Below are 22,451 nucleotides of genomic sequence, written 5' to 3'. Positions count from 1 at the left end.
CAGATTCTTTTTCCTCATAGGTTATTAAAAAATATTAAGTATAGTCCTCTGTTCTAAACAGTAGGTACTTGTTGTTATCCATTTTATATATAGTATTGGATATATGTTAATCCCAAACTCCTAATTTATCCCTTCCCCTCTCTTTCCCTTTTGGTAACCATAAGTTTGTTTTCTATGTCTGTGGGTCTATTTCTGTTTTGTATATAAGTTCATTTGTATCTTTTTTATTTTAGATTTCACATAAAACTGATATCATATGATATTTGTCTTTCTCTGTCTGGCTTACTTCACTTAGCATGATAAAACCCAAGCATTCTAGTACCAAAAGTCACATGCTGAATATTATTACATGGTTTCCATTCTTGTAGCAATAACACAAGGTTTTATTCACAGCTATTGCAATAACACAAAGTTTTGTTCACTATTTAAAACCTTGATTAGCTGGAGAAATAGATACTTGATAGTGTAAATTATTCATCTGTATATAACACAAGCTTTACAGAATCCATCTGCTATTTCATTTGTGAAGGAAACTCGAGAGATTATACACAAAGACAAATTTGAAATCTAGAATCAAGCAATCATGAGAAAAGAATGACTTTGTATTGCTTTCAAAAGCAATTCAAGTTAAATTACTATTATTTTAAGTCAGCTCTAAAAATGTTTTGGAAAACTGGATAAAAGATGTATTTGCTTATTCATAAGACATCTACATCATAAGACTGGCTGCTCTGAAATTTCCTTATATATACTTTACTGTAAAATAAAAATTATTTCCCAAGTTCATCAAAGTTCAGCTCATGGACAAAACAGAAATGTCAGCTGTGGCAGTAGGAGCTGATCCCTGAATGTGAAAGCCCCAAGCAAGTCTGACGTATGGGTTCCAGTTAAAGGCATCAGGAGAGCAGTTAGCCTTGTCAAAAGACTGTTGGCCCCTAAGGCACTCATAATAAGGAGATACGCTTCTGACCTTTTATTACTTTGAGTTAGACTGTTTAGAAGGTTCCAGAGCAGGCTAGGCTTCAAGTGAGAGGGAGAAAACAAGATAAGTAAAGGTTAAGTAAGGGAGTGGAGCTGGCATCTATGGTGTTAAGAGGGACGTGCAGACCTGGAAGCTGTGAAATGATGTGATTTAAGCTGATGTTCAGCCTGCTGGGAAAGCTGTGGCTGCAAAAAATGGTATCTGGCCATGTCAGACATGAAGCAAAAGAAGATGGTTCAGGAGCGTGTGTGGTTATTCTAGCTTGCAAGCTCAGGATATGCAACTTCCTAGAGTGAAGAAATGTCAAAGTCGTCTATAAGAAACATGACAGCCTCTATTTCTACTGTGCCATCAAGGGTCAAGACAATGAGCCCGTCACACTGTTGCTGAGACCTGCCCTCTCTACACCGGCACCGAATTGAATCTCAGAGACAGAGTTTTGGGTGAAGCAGAAAAGAATAGCTTTATTGCTTTACCAGGCAAAGGGGGCCACAGCAGGCTATTGCCCTCAAGACTGTGTGTCCTGTCCTGGAGGGCGTAGTGAGGAGTCTTATAGTAATGGTTCAAGGAGCAGGGTGTGATCAGCTTGTGTCCATTCTTCTGATTGCTTGGTAATGAGGTAATGGGGAGTCAGCATCATCAACCTTCTTGTTCACCAGTCTAGGTTCTATGTTCTTGCAGTCAACAGTTTTCATCTGGTGGGGGTCTGCTTCCTGTACAAACTACTTAGGAATGTGTGTCAAGCCTTTATCTATATCTTTCAGGGAACTGCTATGTGGCAGATTTATAGTCTAAATTGTTACCAGTTCCCCAGCCCAACAGCTATTGTTTGTTCCACAATCTTCACATTTCCCCATCATTAACTCTTGGTTCAGCCTTTTATTTCAAAAGACAAGGACACAGGGGTTTGTACACGGTTTCAACTCTGGAACTGACTGACCAATATGTGGAGCTCCTGGACAAATACTTCAAGCTGGACATCATCTTCAACTTTGAGAAGGCCTGTTTCATCTCAGATGCATTTTTGATGAAGGGTGATGTCCAGGACAGCTCCAAGAAGAGTGTGATGAAGACTGCAGGTGGATGACGAGCTGCAGGAGGAGGATGAGAAGCCTTGAAGTATGCTGGAGAAGATGGGTTAGGAAGAGCCCCTGCCTGGCTGGGTGATAATGTGGGAAGAGGTGGGGAGACAGGGTATGAGTGGCTGCTTCTCATATGTCTTTCTGAGTGCTGTTTTCATGGGGGTACCCAGTAGCCCCGCCGCTGCTATCTCACCTTCTTTCAGAGTGAGCTGTGGGTTTAGATCCTCAAACATTCCCTTCCTTCCTCCATTCCCCACTTCCTGTTTCCCCTTTTCCCACCAAAGGTTTTAGGAGCTAAGAGTTAGGAAAATGTGACCAAGACAGGGGTGTTATATGACTTTCATTTCCTGCTTTTCAGGGACTAATGTTACCCCAAACTCCTCCCTTCCTTTATAACTATAAATACATACATATATCAGGTTTAAAGAAAAGATTTCAGGGTTCTTCTCTAATCCCTGCCACAAAACCTACCTCCACCCCTCCAGCAGCCTGCCAGGGTAGCTTCTCTGCCTGGGAGCGGGGCTTCTGTGTGGGAGAGAACTCCTTCTCCCTCATCTGCCCCTCCCCTTCCTTCTTGGCTGCAAAGGGGTCTGGGACTACTGCCAGGGGAGAAACAACATAATTTTTTTCTAACCTTGCAGCTTTGAGGGAAGGGAGAGTTGGGTGAAGGGTGGATTTAATGGGAGACTGGGACCAGTCCCTCTTTCATTCCATGTTTAAGGGGTGGGTACAGGAAATGTTTGACTTTATTTCCTTTTCTCTGATATGAAAAGAAAAGCACAAAGTTTTTTAACTAATGGATATCAGGTGGGAAAGCCATTAAGATCTCTTTGATTTCTTCATAATACTCTAAATCTTCCAAAGATGAAACCTTAGATACATTCTATTTATCCTTATACAGGTGAAAATAAGTTCAGACTATGGCAAAATTGTGCCTTTGTAAATTAAAATACGTTTGAGATACAGTATTATGTTAGTTTCAGGGGTATTACATAGTGAGTTTCCATTTGCATAAATTAAGAAATGATCACCACAATAAGTCTCATAACCATCTGTCCTCATACAAAATTATTATAATATTGTTGAAGATATTCCTTGTACTGCATATGACATCCACATGGCTATTTTTTTTGTAACTGGAGATTAATACCTTTTAATACCCTTCACCTATTTTGCCCCCAACTCCCCCCATCCCCGGTTCTTGCAAACACTAGTTTGTTCTTATCTATGAGTCTGTTTTCTTTGTTTGTTTTGTTTTTTAGATTCCACATATAAGTGAGGTTATACTGTATTTGTCTTTCTCTTTCTCACTTATTTCACTTAGCATAATACCCTCTAGGTCCATCCATGTTGTCGCAAATGGAAAGATTTCATTCTTCTTATGACTAAGTAATGTACCATTGTATGTATAAATTTTGCTTTTGTTTTTTAGATTCCACATATAAGTGAGGTTATACTATATTTGTCTTTCTCTTTCTGACTTATTTCACTTAGCATAATACTCTAGGTCCATCCATGTTGTCACAAATGGAAAGATTTCATTCTTCTTATGACTAAGTAATATACCATTGTATGTATAAATACCAAAATTTCTTTATCCATTCATCTATTGATGGGCACTTAGGTTGCTTCTATATCTTAGATATTGTGAGTAATGGTACAATGAGCTTAGGAGTACAAATATCTTTTTGAATTATTTTTTTCCCCTTTGGAAAAATATATAGAAGTGGAATTCCTGGATGGTATGGTAGCTCTATTTTTAATTTTTGATGAATCTGCATACTGTTTTCCATATTGGCTGTACCAGTTTACAATCCCACCAATAGGTTTGCTTTTCTCCACATCCTCACCAGCACTTGTTATTTGTTTTCTTTTTGATGATAGCCATTATGACAGATGTGAGAGCATATACCTTTGTGGTTTTGAATTGCATTTCCTTGATGATAAGTGATGCTGAGCAATTTTTCATGTGTCTGCTGACCATCTTTATGCCTTCTTTGGAAAAATGTCAATTCAGGTTCCTTGCCCACTTTGTAACTGGATTGTTTGCTTTTTTTGTGTGAGATTTTTGTATGTTATGGAAAATAAACCCTTATGAAATATATCATTTGCAAATATCTTCTCCCATTCAGTAGGCTGCCTTTTCTTTTTGTTGATAGTTTCCTTCACTGTTCAAAAGCTTTTTAGTTTAATGTGGTCCCTTTTGTTTATTTTTGCATTTGGTTCCCTTGCCTGAGGAGACAGATCCAAAAAATGTTGCTAAGGTCTATGTTAAAGACTCTGTTGCCTAGGTTTTCTTCTAGGAAGTTTATGATTGCAGGTTTTATATTTACATCTTTTTTAGTTTTATTTTTTTCGTATATGGTGTGAGAAAGTAGGCATTTGATTCTTTTGCATGTAGCTGCCCATTTTTCCTTACACCATTTATTTAAGAGGCTTTTTTCTCCCCATTTTATATTCTTGCCACTTTGTCATAGATATTTGACCATAGAAGTGTGCATTCATTTCTGTGCTCTCTATTCGTCTACTGATCTATGTGTCTGTTTTTGTGCCAGAACCATACTGTTTGGATTACAGTGGTTATGTAGTGTAGTTTGAAATCAGAAAGTGTGATACTCCCAGGTTTGTTCTTTTTTCTCAACATTGTTTTGGCTATTCAGGGTCTTTTGTGTTTCCATACACATTTTAAATTATCTGTTCTATTTCTGTGAAAAGTGCCATTGTTATTTTGATAGGGATTGTATTAAATCTGGAGATTGTTTAGGTTAGTATGGTCATTTTAACAATTAATTCTTCTAATCCATGAGTATGGTATATCTTTCCATTTATTTGTATTGTCTTCAATTTCTTTTATCAGTGCCTTATAATTTTCTGAGTACAGGCTTTTTATCTCCTTAGTTACATTTTTTTCTGAAGGATTTTATTCTTTTTTGATGCAGTTGTAAATGGGATATTTTTCTTCATTTCTTTGCTGAAAGTTTGTTGTTATTGTATAGAAATATGACAGATTTCTGTGTGTTAATTTTGTATCCAGCAACTTTACTGAATTCATTTATTAGCCCAAATAGTTTTTGGTGGCATCTTTAAGATTTTCTACTTATAGGATTATTGTATCTGAAAGCAGTGACAGTTTTACTTCTTCCTTTTCAATTTGGATTCTTTTTATTTCCATATCTTGTCTTATTGCTGTGATGAGGGCTTCTAATACTTATGTTGAATAAAAGTAGTGAAGTTGGACATCCTTGTTTTGTTCCTGATCTTAGAGGAAATGCTTTCAGCTTTTCACCATTGAGTATGATGTTGGCTGTAGGTTTATCATACATGGCCTTTATTATGTTGATTTGTATTCCCTCTATACTTACTTTGTTAAGAGTTTATACCATAAATGAATGTTGAATTTTGTCAAAAGCTTTTTCTACATCTATTGAGATGATCATATGATTCTTATTCTAAATTTGTTATGTAGTTTATCACATTGACTGATTTTTGAATATTGATCTATCCTTGCATCCCTGAGATAAATCCTACTTGATCATGCTGTATAATCCTTTTAATGTATTGTTGAATTCAGTTTACTAATATTTTGTTGAAGATTTTTTCAACTATGTTCATTAGTGATATTGACCTGGAATTTGCTTTTTTTTGTGATATTTTCTGTTTTGGTATCAGGGTGATGCTGGCCTCATAGAATGAATTTGGAAACATTCTACCCTCTGCAATTTTTTGGAGTAGTTAATTCTTCTTTAAGTGTTTGGTAGAATTCATCTGTGAAACTGTCTGATCCTGAATTTTTTTAGAGTTATTTTATTATCAATTCAATTTTATTACTGGTAATTGACCTACACATATGTTATATTTTTTCCAGATTCAGTTGTGAGAGATTGCATACTTCTAGGAATTTCTTAGGTTGTCTATTTTATTGGTGTATAATTGTTTGTAGTAATCTTTTATGATCCTTAGTCGTTCTGTGATGTGGGTTGTAACTTGTCTTCTTTCATTTCTGATTTTATTTATTTGTGCCTTCTCTTTTTTTCCTGGTGAGTCTTGCTAAAAGTTTATCAGTCTTATTTATCCTTTTAAAGAAGTAGCTCTTATTTCATTGATTTTTCCTAATTTTTTTTAGTATCTGTTTCATGCATTTCTGCTCTGATCTTTATGATTTATTTTCTTCTACTAATTTTTGGTTTTGTTTGTCCTTCTTTCTCTAGTTCATTTAGGTGTAAAATTCGATTGTTTTAGATTATTCTTATTTCATAAGGTAGGCTTGTATTGCTATAAACTTTGCTCTTAGAACTGCTTTTACTGCATCCCATAGATTTGGATTATTGTATTTTTGTTTTCTGTTGTCACCAGGTATTTTTTAATTTCCTCTTTGATTTATTCGGTGAACCATTTGTTGTTCAGTAGCATGTTGTTTGGCCTCCACATGTTTGTTTGTTTTTATGTGTGTTTTTTGTGGTTCGCGGGCCTCTCACTGTTGTGGCCTCTAGTTGCGGAGCACAGGCTCTGGATGCACAGGCTCAGGGGCCATGGCTCATGGGCCCAGTCACTCCACGGCATGTGAAATCTTCCCAGACTGGGGCACGAACCCATGTCCCGTGCATCAGCAGGCAGACTCTCAACCACTGCGCCACCAGGGAAGCCCCCATGTTTGTATTTTTTGCAGTTGCTTTCTTGTAGTTGATTTCTAGTCTCATAGCATTGTGGTTGGATAAAATGCTTGGCACAATTTCAACCTTCTTAAATTTACTGATACTTGTTTTGTGGCCTAGGGTGGCCTAGAGTGTAATCTATTCTGAAGAATTGTCCATGTCCATGTGAAAATAATGTGCATTGTGCTGTTTTTGGAAGGAATGTACTGTATATATTTATTAGATCTAGGTGATTAATATGTCATTTAAAGCAAGTGTTTCCTTACTGATTTTCAGTCTGGATGATTTGTCCATTGATGTAAATTGGGTGTTAAAAGTTCTACTATTATTGCATTACTGCCAATTTCTCTCATGTTTGACAATATTTGCTTTATGTATTTATATGCTCCTATGTTGTGAGCATATGTATTTATAATTGTTATATCTTCTTGGATTGATCCCTTTATCTTTATGTAATGTCCTTCTAAGTTTCTTGTCACAGTCTTTGTTTTAATGTCTATTTAGTCTTTTATAAGCTACCTCAGCTTTCTTTTTGTTGCCATTTTAATGGAATACATTTTTCCATCCACTCACTTCCCATCCCCTCACTTTCAGTCTGTAAGTGTCTTTAGATCTGAAGTGAGTCTCTTGTAAGCAGTATATACTAGGGTCTTGTTTTATTGTCTGTTCAGCCACTCTATGTCTTTTGATTGGAGGATTTAGTCCATTTACATGTAATTATTGATAGGTATATGATTATTGCCATTTTATTCATTGTTTTCTGTTGTTTTGTAGTTGTTTTTTCTTCCTTTTATTTTCTTTTGCTCTCTTCCCTTGTGATCTGATAACTATCTTTAGTGTTACATTTGGATTCCCCTCACTTTTTGTGTTTGTGTTTCTTTTATAGATTTTTGGTTTGTGTTTACCGTGAAGTTCACAAATAACAACATGTACACGTATATATGATTTTTTATGTTGATGTTCTAAGTTTGAATTCATTCTAATGACCCTACATTTTTACTTCCCTACCCCAAATATTTATGGTTTTGATGTCATATTTTACATCTTTTGATTTTGTGTATCCCCGAACTGCTTATTATGGAAATAGATGATTTTACTACTTTTGTATTTTAAGCTTTCTACTAGCTTAATAAGAGGTTGATTACTGTATTTACTGTATGTTTGCCTTTACCCATGCTATTTTTCTTTTCTTAAATTTCATATTTCTAGTTGTGGCCTTTTCTTTTCTGCTTAAAGAAGTCTCTTTAACATTTTTTGTAATACCAGATTAGTAATGAACTCTTAGCTTTTACTGTCTGTAATTTTTTATCTCTCCTTCAAACGTGAATGATAGCCTTACAAGGGAGAGTACTCTTGGTTGTAGGCTTTTTTCCTTTCATCACTTTGAATACATTGTGTCACCTCTCTTGCCTGCAAAGTTCCTGTTGAAAAGTCAGCTGATGGCTTCATGGGGTTCCCTTCTGTGTAACTAGTTGCTTTTATTACTGCTTTCAGTTTCTTTATTTTTCTTTAATTTTTGACATTTTAATTATAATGTGCCTTACTGTGGGCCTCTTTAGGTTCATCTTGTTTGAGACTCACTGTGCTTCCTGGACCTGAATGTGTGTTTCCTTTCTCAGATTAGGAAATTTTTCAGCTATTATTTTTCAAATAACTTCTCTGCCCTTTCTCTCTCTTTTCCTTCTGGGGTCCCTATAATGTAAATGTTATTATGCTTGATATTGTTCCAGAGGTCTCTTAAACTATCATTAAATATTTTTTTTCTCTTTTCTGTTCAGCTTAGATGATTGCCACTACTCTCTCTTCCAGATTGCTGATCTGTTTCTCTGTATCATCTAATCTACTGTTGATTCCTTCTAGTGTATTATTCATTTTAGTTATTGTATTCTTCAGCTCTGTTTGAATCTCCTTTATATTTTCTAACTCTTCGTTGTAATTTTCATTGCATTCATTCATTCTTCTCCTGAGTTCAGATAGTATCTTTATGATCATTACCTTGAACTCTTCCCACGCAGTTGGATGTGAGGCCCAGCAGTTTGCGGCATGGGTCTTGTGCTGGCCCAGTGCACAGTGGCTACAGATCCCCATGTAGCTGTCTGTGTGTCTTGGTGGGTGGAGGGAGGGTTGGGGTTGATGCCAGTTTGCTGGTTTGTGGACCATGCCCCCAGTGCTAATAGCACAGAGGGGGCATTCCAAAATGGTGCTTGCCAATGTCAGTGTTATTGCGGTAGAACTAGCTCACCAAAATGCATAGCACTAGCATCTCCATCCTCAGGGAAAATCTCAGTTGCTTCCTGTCTCTTTAGGAGGTTCTCTAAGATATCAAGTCGGTCTGAACCAGGCTTCTTTCAAATTACAGCCTCTGTGCTGGGACTTGGGGTGTGATAGATTTTGGGTGCACCCTTTGAGACCAGAGTCTTGATTTCCATAATCCTGTGGCTCTCCCAAACACAATTCCAGCTGGTTTTGAAAGCAGATATTCTGGTGGCTCATCTTCTCAGTGCAGGATTTCCAGGCTGGGGACTCTAATGTGGGGCTTGGAGCTCTCACTCTTTGAGGAGGACCTTTACAGTTGTGATATTCCTCCCAATTGCAAGTTGCTAACTCTGGTGTGTGGGTCCTAGCTATACTGCATCTCTGCCCCTCTTATTTTTTGTGTTGTGGTTCCTTTTTTATGTATTCTTTTGTGGAAAATCTTTTCTGCTAGTCTCCAGGTAGTTCTCATAGATAGTTCCTTTGAAAATATTTTTAATTTTTGTGTGTTCATGGGAGGAGGTGAGCTCAGGGTCTTCCTACTCTGCCATCTTGGACATCAGCCACAAAATTGTACTCTTGATTAATTATTGTGTTGCCATTTTAGCTCTATTTTCTGCCTTCTAATTTTAGTCGCATTTTCTAAATGTTCTTTGAGGTCAAAGTCCAAAAGTGTATATGTTTCTTACATGCAAAGACAATACTTTCCATATTTTAAAGTCAGACCTCTATCAAGCATCAGCACATTATTAGGAGTACAATATTTATTAATGTGTTAATACTAAAGTAGCCTCTCTTCTTCTCATATAGGAGAAGAAATGTGAGTTTCCTGTACAAACTGTAGTTGCTGCATGTTTTTTAATGTTGTTTTACTTTATCAGGAGTGAAATGTGTTTGTTAGGAATAAAATATGTGGAGTTTGATTAGAATTTGAATCCTGGCTGTGATATTTCTTAGTTATAAGACCTTAAACAAATGATTTAAATGGCTTTAATGTCATATTCTTCATATTTAAGTGGGATATTAATATGCATTCCATAGGATTATTTTTTGTGTTGTAAAATAATCAGCATGATTCCAGGGGCATAATGAGTTTACTCATTTGTTTACTTTCTATTTTGTTTCCCAAAATATGTTATGTAAGTTATAATATATTATAAGTTGTATCCTCAGTATCCTCATAGTTTCAGTAACAAATAATTATTTAGCTCTAAGTTTACTCATTTAGTGTGGTCTCCAAATTCAGGACACTGTTTGACTAACCAAAACTACTTTAAGCCAGAAAATATTTAACTTTTAGAATCATGTAGCCAGCTATATATTTTCTCTTATCTTTTCTCAAGTTAAACTTCCCCTTAGCATGTTATTTATGCAGACATTCCCAAACGTCATAATCTCCAATTTCCACCTCTAGATTTTCTACTCTTCTCAGCCCTCTTGATATTATTCAAAGGATAACTCTGTACTCTATATACTGCTCCTAGTTCTATCCAGGGCTTTGCTGGTTATTGCTGAATTAGTGCAGTAACATTCTAGTTGTCTTACCTACTCCTACCTCATTGCCTCCTAACCCATTGTCCATACTCAGTCAAGTAATAGCTTTAGACTAATTACCCAATAATAAAATTCTAATGGTTAATTTTTTTCCAGTGTATTCTATGTAAAATCCAAACATCTTCCCATGGAACATAAACCCTTTCACAATCTAAAATGTATTTTCCTCTGTTGACCACAGTATAGACTACCACTGATATATTACAGACAATGTGCCCTGGTGTCCCAGGCCCCCCCTGCATTCATGTGTGCCTGTATGTACCTGGGACACTGCTTCTCCATTTCTTTGTTGCTAACTTCTAGTAGAACTCCATAACTCACCCAAAATGGTTCCTCTTCTCTAGTGTGTCTCTGAGAATGTTTCCAATATCCCATGTGCCTTCCTCTATTGTGGCACCAAACACAATATCCCATGTGCCTTCCTCTATTGTGGCACCAAACACATTGGTGTGCATTGATCTGCTTGTGTTTTTGTCCCCTAAGTAGACAACAACTCCTTGATGGAAGAAATAACAAGCATATTGTCTGGCACATACTATCACCAACACTGACCCCTGTCTTCTCTTCCTACCACTATAATCATGATTTACAGTATTAATAGGTAAAATGTGCTAAGAGATTACCATGTGCCAGACATTGTTCTAACTTCATTACATCCATTTATATCTCATTACAAGACTCTGTCAGGTACTATGAATGTCCCCATTTAACAGAACAGGAACTGAAGGTACAAAATGTTGAAATCATTTGCTCATGGTCATACAGGTAGTAAGTAGCAGAACCAAAAGTCAAGGTGAGATAGTCTGGTTTAGAGTCTCGTCTCATAACCACTACAAATTGCTGCTTATAACTTCTCAAAGTAAATGGTTTTCTAAAATTGCAAATATAATTGAAATAATTATATCTTTGAGACCACACTTTAGTTGTATGAAGCATTATACTGTTTCAAGTTAAATTAGTTTCATAATAGTTATATATAGGTAAAAGAAAAGTCAAGTAGAAATTTGAACAATCGTATAATCAATGTTGTTAATGAAGACAACTAAAGTGTATGCTTTTTGTCTCCAAATACTTCAGAATACTAAATTAATGATAGGAAAATGTGCTACATTGTGACAGTAAAGTAGGAAATTGATAGCATTTATTTGAGATGGGTTGGATGGGAAAAGCCTCACAAAGATCATATTTAGCCTTGGAATATATAATGAACATACAAGTAAGAGAAAGCAAACAAAGCAATTCAAGTTGGCTAAAACACATGAATGGAGAAATGAAACTATGAAAATAGGTTTCATATGGAAAAGAAACTTGGCAAGTTGAAAACACCAAGGGTGTCAAGAGGAATGTTCAATAGTCCTAGGAAAGTAGGGAAAGACAGGTTTGTGGGAAAATTATGAAAAGTATTTTTAATGACTCTACAAAAGAGTGTGACCTGTGTTTTGCAGAAACAAAAGCCAGAGTTTTCAAGCAGTTTCTTCAGTTGCTTTCAGATGGCTAATTCCCTGTAAAAGCACACATATTTCTACAAAGGAAATAAATGTATCTGACCTAATCATTTTCAACACCTTAGTGTATGCAAGTATAGTAGGTGTAAATCAGAGTCCAAAACCTCTTGTATGTAAGAAATGTAACTTTATTTTCTAATAAGCCAAAATGATATCTACTTTTATGCCTCATTCTGCCAAAATGACAGGAATTCAATTACAGTCATTGGGTTTCAAATCCTTCCTGGAATCATGACTAATCTCTAACGTTTTGAAGATAATTGGAGGGAGGGGCAATTTGATCCTCTACCATTGATTAAGAAAGCTCTTCTCAGTTGGTCCTTGGAGTCAAGCCTGGGACACTTGTGCCATATCATTTTATCTTCCTGTATTTCTACCCTTGGCCCTTACTAAAATTATGATCAAATATATAATTATGTAAACATGCCACTTAGTGTCTTCTGTATCCATCTAGCATATAAACTCCTTGAAATCAGGAGCAGGATCTATCTGACCTATCTCCACTTCACTTAGTTGTTCTTATGGGGTTTTATTATGCTCCTTCATCTGGAACATATTCCTCTGCCATCTCATTTTGTCTAAATACCTATTTGTATTTTTATGTATGTGGAAGGTTACTTATGTTTCTCTACCTTGGATAAGTGGTCCTCTGTAGGGGATGTCCTATGTGTCCCAGCAGTGCACTCCCCTTTTATCACCCAAGGTCCAGGGACCAGCTAGGTGGCCCCAGGGAAGGTCCCAACCTGTGCCTGCAGACTCAGTTCTGCAGGTTGTGGGATTATAGTTTTCTTGCTTCTGGTGTCTGCCTGCTGGTAGGTGAGGCTGGTCTCTATCCTCCCATACACTTTAAATCATCTCTAGATTATTTATGATACCCAGTGCAATGTAAATGCTGTGTAATAGTTGCCAGTGTGACAAATTCAAGTTTTGTTTTTTGTAATTTCCTGGAACTTTTTTTCTTTAATATTTTTGATCTGAAGTTGGTTGAATCTGCAGATATGAAAACCAAAGATAAGGAGGGCTGACTATACTGTAAACAGAAGGCGTGTAAATCTGTCCTTTAGGCAATGTTAATTGGACATTCTAAACTGAAACCAGCAAGGTTCCCTGAACCCACACAGTATAAAATAGAAACTGGAGTGGGGGAAGGAACAAATTCTTTGTGTGATAGACCTATGTGGAGCACAGACTGCAGCTTATGGCAAAAACCTTTGATCACTTCCCAGCAAAGACTACTAGGACTTTGGACTAGAAAATTTCCATTTGAGGGGCATTTCCTACCTTGCTGTTGTACATTCTTAATTGAAGCTACCCCTATGACTGCAGGACATAAAATGATCTTAAAATATGAAACAGTTATAATGTCTAGGATGATGCCAGAGAAACACTCTAATGGGGATGGCAGTGCCCAGAAGAGTTTCATAATAAAATGCAAAAGGTTTATACAGGATCATGTTGCCTGGAGACTGCCATGAAGAGGTACTTACAAGCAGAGAGATTTTTTCCCCTAAGACTGACTCTGGAACTGTGTGAGGAACAGCTTCTATTGTCACATGAGCAGTGCCTTATAAACAGTCTTTACTGACCAAAAGAAGCTGCTTGGTTTTTGTATGGCAGTTCCAAGATGAATGGACAATATCCTATTTGGAAGGCCACTGCTCTGACTGACGAAGGTAAAAACAAATCAGCTCAGTGAGCTGAATCACATGTTACTTTCTTAGCAGTTATGGAAGAAATGAACAGCAGTAAAAATCTCCTATGTTTCAGTTTTTACTGACTTATGGATGGTGGCCATTGGCCTGGTCAAATATTCAGGCAGGAGGGCAATGGAAACGTAGCCTACTAAACAGATGTCCATATGGGGCACAGCCCTGTGGAAATGACTATGGGAATCTGAGGATTGCATTAAAGTAGAACAGGTTGATACTCATCAGAAGAAACACTTTCAGATTCAGAAGGTGATTAGAATTTACAAGCAGATATCTCTGTGTGCTCATTTATGGTGTCCATGAAATGAGTGGATATGGTGGTACTGTAGTGATTCAGAGGTGGGATGAATCTAAACATAGCCCCCTTGTACTCTCTGATGCACAAAATGCCAATGACTCTTCTGTCTAACAAGAGAGACAAAGACTGTAAATGGCTATATGGCAGATTCCCTGATGGGAAAGCCTTGATCACAGCTGGCAAGTGAGACTAATGCTTGGGAGCTGCCAATGGGTCTTTTTTCTCATTTAAAAAAAAAATGAAGTATAGTTGATTTACAGTGTTATGTTAGTTTCAGGTGTACAGTAAGTGATTCAGTACACACACACACACACACACACACTCATACACGTATGTTATTTTACAGATTCTTTTCCTTACAAGTTATTACAAGGTAATTGAATATATTTCCCTGAGCTATATAGTAGAACCTTGTTGTTTATCTATTTTATATATAGTAGTGTATATCTGATAATCCCAATCTCTTAATTTATCCCTCCCCCCTTCCCTTTTGGTAACCATAAATTTGTGCTCTATGTCTGTGAGTCTATTTCTGTTTTGTAAATAAGTTCATCAGTTGGTTTTGACAAGAATAGACACTGACTCTGGACTGGGCTTTGCTTACCCAATGGTAGATACAAATACTCACAGTGTTATGGAAGAACTGGAAGTGAAGATATTGCACCAATTTGAATGGCTCACAGTCATTTCTTCAGATGAAGGAACACACTTTACAGCCCCTAGTGTCCAACAATGGAAAGAGAGATATCTTTCTCAGAGTAATAGTTTTAACAGAAAATTAGAATGGACAATGAAAACATTGGTTGTCTAAAAGGGGGAGATTAGAACATGAAGGACTGGCTTACATGCCTTCTCAAATATGTGCTCACATTCAAAATAAGCATGAGTGGGGTGAAGTGATGTCCCCACTGGATAGATTTCTCTGTTTTTCTGGCAGATGTGGGGAAGAGTGGTGGGGAAGGATGGTGGTGCTCTTTCTTTCACACATCACCTCAGCATTTTTTTCCCCCTAATTGATAAGGTGGTCATAGGATCAGGGCTGCAACTACCAGGGCTGGAAGCGGTGTGATGATTCTTAATCAAGGAACTGTGTTTTTAACTTTTATGTCATAATTTCTAAGGTCCTGATAAGGCAAGATGTGCCTTCACCCCATCTGGCAAAATTGGGGCTAACAGAGAAGATAGGCTACTAGTGAAACCAAGCCCCCATAAAACCAATTTCCCCTCCTGAGCTTATAATCAACTACTCTATCCAAAACTTTATTCCATTTCTTGTCCTCTGTGTTAACTGAACACAGTAATCAACCAGAGCCAGATGACTAAAATTGCTGTAGTCAAAAACATCATTAATGTGCTAACATTGCTGTTGTTGATAATATCATTAATGTACAGACTTGGGTTGTTTCTCCAGGGCAAGATGAGTTAACAGACCCCGAGGTCATGGACCATCAGGCCAGAGACTTGTAAAGTAGACATCCTGACTCCAGAAACTACACTTAAGAAATGTTACAAGCAGCTCTCACTTTCTGAGATGGACATTCAGCCTATGGATTGTGTATCTCTCAAAATAAATCTACTTCTTACCTAAAAAAAAAAAAAGTCACAAGGCAGTGATTAATTTCAGCTTCTTTGTTCTTCCTCTTTAAAAATACCCCCAACCCACAGACCAAGTTGGAGTGGATCTGAGGCTTGTTTTCCACTAGCTTGCTTGGCACCCTGCAATAAACCCTTACTTTGTTCCTAACACTCACTCTCAGAATTTGACTTTGTGTGCCTCAAGCACACAAGCCCATTGTTCGGCTAATAATTTAATCAATCATGCTTATGTAGTAATAAAGCCTCCATAAAATCTCAAAAAGAGGGGGTTCCCAGAGCTTCTAGGTTCATGAACATGTAGGGATTTGGGGAGAGTGGCATTCTCAGGGAGCATGAAAGTTTTCCACACACCTTGACTATTCATCTCTTCCATCTGGCTGCTGCTGAGTTACCTCCTTTTCAATGGGCACCTCTGATTTACAGCCAGTTATCAGGAGTACAGCTAACAACCTGGACTTGTGATTGGCATCCTGAGTTGGAGGGGGTTGTTGGAACCTCCAATCTGTATCTAGTGTGTTAGAAGTACAGGTAACCTAGGCTTGTGATTGGCATCTGAAGTGGAGGGCAGTCTTTTGAGATTGAGCCCTTTACCTTTGAATCTGATGCTATATCCAGGTAGGTGTGGGGAAAAGCCCCACACCCTCACATAGGAATTAGGGACAGAACCAATTAATTACACAGTATATCCCAAATTTTAGTGGTTTACAGTGCACATTATCATGTTCAGGGATCTAAGATATTCTGAACTAGGTAAACCTATTTTATTCTGTTTAACTCACAATTTCCCAAAATTATTTGTTCCTGAAATACATTTTTCCCCTTTGTATCACCCAGTAACATCTCACAGAGCTCTTAACTATGGACTATACTTTAGAATTTGGTTGTAAACTTCCCTCCATATGTCACTCTTTATGAATTTCATGCACCCAAAAGTTAATTACATCTTCCAAACCCTTGACTTCACAAGCCAGAATCTGGGTTTGGAGAAGAACTGGATGACTCCTGTTTCCACCCTTCATTGCAATGTTTGTAAGCAGCTTTTGGCAGGAAAAAGCTCTTTGTAGGAAAGAACCCTTTGTAGATGGCACCCTTTGATCTTGTCACTGACCTTAAACCAGGTACCCACATGTTCTACTCATCTCCAGCCTTGGGACACCTTTCAAATCTTTTGATCACACAATACTTTGCCTAGCATGTTGGTTTTTTCCATAGATTGAAGAAGTATAGATGAAGAATAAGTAATTAATTGATGAGCAGATCTGTTTCTTAGCTTTCCCTCAAGTAATCTTGCAATCAAGCTGTGTGAACAAGAAAGATCATGAGGAGTCCACAAGCCTGCACACAGTGGGGGATGGGAATGATTCTGAACCCCTATCTCAATGATTAATTGAGATTACTTCCCTGTTTCCCTTTAAAAGTTTTCATGTCCAGGCAGAATCTTCGGAGGTGGTTTTTGGGGATGCTGAGTCCACTATCTCCCCAGATTGCCAGCATCCAGATTAAAGGCACTGTTCCTTTCTACCAACAGTTGTGAGTATTTATTTTGTAAGCCGCAAGCAGTGGGATCTGATTTGATAACATGTTCATGATGTGTGCTCCATGGCTGCTTTCACATGGTTGTGTTCACTAGTTCATTGGGCACTAAGCCTACTTCAGGAGATTAGAGGAAGAATATGGGTCACAGAGATAATATTATTTTCTCCAAATTTCGTATAGCATTTAGCTTACTACCTTCTGAGAAAGAAGGGGAAAATAAAAATTAATAAGTGTTGTCTATCTCTATGCTTGCTTTGGAATCTGTGTCACATGAAAGCCAGAGGCAGCACACCAAAATAAGAGAGACATATACCAGGGGTACTTTTTACTACTCTAATTTAGTTTCTAAACGGAAAGCAAACAACACATTTTTAAGACGTATGAGCATTAGTGGATTATGAGAATATCGTTACAGAAAAAAACTATATAATTAAGATAAAATAACTCTATCAGGTTTCAAAATTGCTTTTAAACTCTATAGGCAAGTGTATATCAGACCCATAGAAAGTGAACAGGGATGCACAAATAAAAACACCTACACAAAACAGGAAGACTTGAATTCTAAACAGTTTAACCTATATGTTATGCTCCAAATGGACTGCTGATTTGTGCATATTAGGCAAAGGATCTTTGTAAAATATGAGGGACATGTTTCACTTTTTTAAAAATTGAATTACTATTGACTTAAAGAATCTTATTCCAGCTTTCCAGATGAATTGCTTCTTAACTCTCTGTGCCAAAAAAACTGTAAAATAAGGGTTTTTAGTGTTCTATGGAGCTGCTTTCAGATTTATATTGTACATTCTATACTCTATATTAACTATACCCTCATAATTACAAAGGTTTAATTTTAGCTATTAGGAAAATATTTACAAAACTTATCTAAATACTAGAAAATTAAAATATAGGACCATGAGTATAATGACTATTCATGATAAAAATTCCTTGAGAAATTATTGATAAACTCCTACTTGTATGAAAAAGATAACAAATTTACAAGTTCCCAAAACAAAAATTTTTTTAATTAAAATATTGGAGCATTCTTAGAAACTTCTTGGAGAGTAAAGTCCCAAAGGCAAGGTCTAGAAAGATTTCTTGAAGATAAATCTCCAGCTAGGAAATCTTAAAGTTGGTAAATTATTTGTAGACAGGGAAGAGGAAGGAAATGAATACCAGATCATTGAAACAGTCTGTTCAAATTCCTAGCTTTCTACAGCTTTATATTCTCAGGGAGAAAGAAACTTTCTTTTACCCTTCTAGGTTCTTCTGGTTGGTCTGAGAATTAAATTGGCACAAGACAGATTATCAGGAGAAAAACAAACACAAATTTTATAATATTTATACCTGGGAGAGACCCAGGAAAATTGAGTAATTTACCTTAAATATCATTTCAGCTGAGACAAAAGAGGATGTTGGGAGAATCAGATATGGGAATTACCAGGAAAACACAGTAAACCAGGGTAAGGTTTTTATACAGATTTAAGTCATTGCCTTCTCCACTGATAAGAGTTTCTAGAGATTTTATCACTCTCCTCTTCCCAGTACATCCAGAGAGACACACTTACAAATGGAGATTTCCCTTATAACTGCAAATGTCTCTTACAAAAGAATAATTCCTACTTGGTTTTCAGTTTTTCCCATGTCTGTTGTTTTTTAGAAAATAACCAGTTTAAGATTATTAATATGCCAAAGAGACATATTTGGGGGTAGCAAATTCTGGTCCTCCACAATACCCCTACCAAAAATAGGAACCATGGTCATCCTTCAGTATCTGCAGGGGACTGGTTCCAGGATCCCCCTCAGATACCAAAATCTGAAGATGCTCAAGTCTGTCATATAAAATGGTATAGTATTTAAATGAAACTTATGTACGTCCTTCTGTATATTTTAAATCATCTATACATTACATACAATACCTTTATAATGTAAATGCTATGTAAATTGTTATAAGTACAATGTAAATATTTGCCAGCTTGTGGCAAACTCAAGTTTTATTTTTTGGAACTTTCTGCAATTTTTAAAAAAATATTTTCAATTCACAGTCAGTTAAAACTGTGGATTGAGAAGGCTTAGATATGGAGGATCGATTAATCTAAAAGCAGTGCATGAACTGTGACATGACCTGAAAATTTGAATGCATAAGCACATACACAAACACATGCATATACATATGCACATAGATATCTATATTCCCACAACTATCGAGCTCTTTCAGGCTTTATAGTTTTCTGCTTGATCGTTTTTAGCTGATCTCTGCTGCATGATTTCTACATATTATGGGTTGAATTGTGTTCTCTCCACCCTAATGATATGATGAAGTGCTAATCACTGATACTTGTTTATGTGACTTTATTTGGAGATAAGATCTCTGCAGATGTAATTAAAATGAGGTTATACAGGGATTGAGTGAACCTTTAATCCAATACAACCAGTATCCTCATAAGTGTTGGAGAAGAGACACACGGGGAAAACACCATGTGAATATTGAGGCAGACACTAGAGTGATGCATCTGTAAGTCAGGGAATGGCAAGGATTGCCAGCTGTCACCAGATGCTAGAAAGAAGTCAGGGGACAGATTCTCCATCAGAGCGCTTAGAAAGAAGCAACACTGCCAATCTCTTGATTTCAGATTTCTATCCTCTAGAACTGTGAAATAGTACATTGCTGTTGTTTTTAGACACCAAATTTGTGGTAGCTATTATAGCAGCCCTGGAAACTATTACAATGTGTAACACTGGACATATTAAAATTCCAGAAATTTCCATGGCTATTGCTATTAAATCTGATACAACAAAGAATCTGTTTTTTTTATATATTATTTGCTTGAATATGTAGGTATCACATGTTTAACAATGTAAAACTTATTTAGAATTTCTTCTTTTTACTTAATCAGAAGAATATATTCTAAAACTTTCTCCTCATGAGGAGAACATCAAGTAAATGATTCTGATAGTTTTAGAAACAGTAGGAGCTATAATATGTAAAGAATGCATCATATTTTGAATCTGAATCTATATTTGGCCTTTTCTTTTTCTTCTGCTCATTTAGGTAAATCTTTCTGTGTTTCCAGTCCCTCATCTGACTCATGATATTGTTGATAGGATAAATCATATTGTTACTGAGTCCAACCTCATTCTGCTTGCTTGCATGACAGGCCAATAAATTGGGAGAGGAGCTGTTGAGACAATGAATAACGACTTTATTCGGAAAGCCAGGAGTCCAAGAAGATGGAGGATTAATGTCCTAGAGAATTCTGACCCCAGTCAGAATTAACCTTCTTTTATATTGAAAGGGGAGCGGCATTGGTTGGTTGTTGCAAACTTCTTGGTGCAGGAATCCTTTGCTCTTGCAGCTGTCCTAGTAGGCCAGGTCATGATGTTCCTGTATACTTCCAGCAAGACACATGTTATTCTCTGTTCTGCAGCTACTTATTTCTATATGAATGGAAAAGTATTATAATACCTTTAAATATCAGAACCATGAGAATGGGTTATCCTGTATATCTCAGGCTATAGGCAACATTCTTAACTTGAAGCAAAAGCAATAGAATACAAAGATTAAAGTAAAAGAAACAGATGCAAAATGGAGTCAAATTTGTTCTTCCCTATTACAATATCAGGTTAGTAAAATTCCTATAAAAGTATTATGATTTTTCTCTTCATTTTTAAAGATAAAGTTGGGAAAGTAAACACCTTTATTCTTCATGTTGAGGGGAAAACATGCTACTTTAAAGTTTTCATTTGTCGTAATTTATGTTAATTGATTGGTATATTTCACTCAAATGAGAAAAGATGCTTCATGCTCAGCAAGATTTTTTCAACAACAAAGACTCTTGTTTACATAGGAAGTAGCGTTTGAACATTATTGACTTCTCTGGTCATTATAGCTAATGTTTCATAAAGCTATGCCCTTCTAAAGAAATGCCAGGGCACCAGCACTAACATTTTGTGGGGTTATTGTTTTACTTCAACTTTGCAGCTTTTACAATGACACTAAAGTGTAAAGAGGTCACTGAAACTCAATTCCCCTGTCTTTGTAATAATATTTCTAACCTTTGTCACAGAAATTGTTTGATTTTTTAACACTTGTGTTCACAATGTTAAAATGGTTGAAAGTTTCCAGAACCATAAGTATAACCAACTCTCCTTCACATCATCCATAGCAAATCATATTTACTTTAGAGTATCAAGAAAGCACAATGGAGAAAAAAAAAGAAAAACAAAAATTGTTTTTGCTTTTATAGCCTTTGCTTTCACAATTCAACAGTAAATCAACAGTGAACATTTGGTTTGCCTGAGGCCAGCATGATATCAGCTTGCCTGTTTGGAGCTTATATTGTGTTTTGTTCTTATCTGATAACTCTTCAAAATAAGCACAAGCTTTCCCATCTTGGAGACCCTCAGCACCAGTGGTAGTCCCCGCAGAGTTTATTTATTTCATCAAAATGATATGAAATTTGGTTGTTCAATTTTGTATTTGTGAAGAATATTGGTAATATAGCTCAAAATAAAGCCATGTTGAAGAATTCATTTCAGCACACGAATGATTTCCCCTATAGCTAATTCTGTTTTTATTCATGCACAGAGACTTGCCTCCACAAGGCCATTTCTCTTCCTTGGAAGAAAACAGGTTTGTTGAGGAAAAACCATCTCATGAAACAGATATTTAAGCACACAGACAAGAACATTCCTATTTAGGGTGATTTTCTTGCCAACTGAGTGTCCCCCCGGTCATATCTATGTTCAATGTCAGATTCAAGCTTTACTAGTGACAAAGGAAACTGTCAGCAAGGGGGAAGAGATCAGTCATAATTTGAAAACACAATAAGACAGGGCAAGCAAGGGAAAAAGAACAAGGCATGGAGAAATTCAAAGTGATAGGCCTGATTTAGCTGATAGCTGCATCGGGAAGCACTATTTTGATTTGTTAAAGTGGTATATTGAGAACTTAGCTTAAAGATATTTCCATTTTTTTTTATTTTTCCTATACATAATAGGATTCTGAGGATTATTGATTTCTTAAAACAATGAATCTAATGTAGGCAAAAAGGATTCGTAAAGGGTAAAACATACAAATAAAATTGAAAGTATTCTCAACACTGCTCATGAAATGGATCTGTCTTCTTTAAACTAGGGCAAATACATTTAAATGGTTGAAAACCAAGTGTTGGTTAGGGCTTCTGATATGTCACACCACTGAGGACTAAGGGAGATTAGGCTCCCACCCTTCATTTTAAAAAGAGCACAAAAAACTGGGCATTTACCCCAGGGCTTATTGCAGTAT

At 36.6% G+C, this 22,451-nt stretch overlaps 1 pseudogene; it reads left to right on the top strand.

Annotated features, from left to right (window-relative positions):
• Nucleotides 1–1,122: 1,122 nt before the first annotated feature.
• LOC132508848 (AP-1 complex subunit sigma-1A-like) lies at nt 1,123–2,124 on the top strand (annotated as a pseudogene).
• The last annotated feature ends 20,327 nt before the right edge of the window (nt 2,125–22,451 follow it).

The sequence above is a fragment of the Lagenorhynchus albirostris genome, chromosome 18 (assembly GCF_949774975.1).
Source record: "Lagenorhynchus albirostris chromosome 18, mLagAlb1.1, whole genome shotgun sequence".
In the NCBI taxonomy this organism is placed as follows: domain Eukaryota; kingdom Metazoa; phylum Chordata; class Mammalia; order Artiodactyla; family Delphinidae; genus Lagenorhynchus; species Lagenorhynchus albirostris.
The sequence above is the reverse complement of the archived record's forward strand: the minus strand, read 5'-3'. Positions and strand labels throughout refer to the sequence as shown.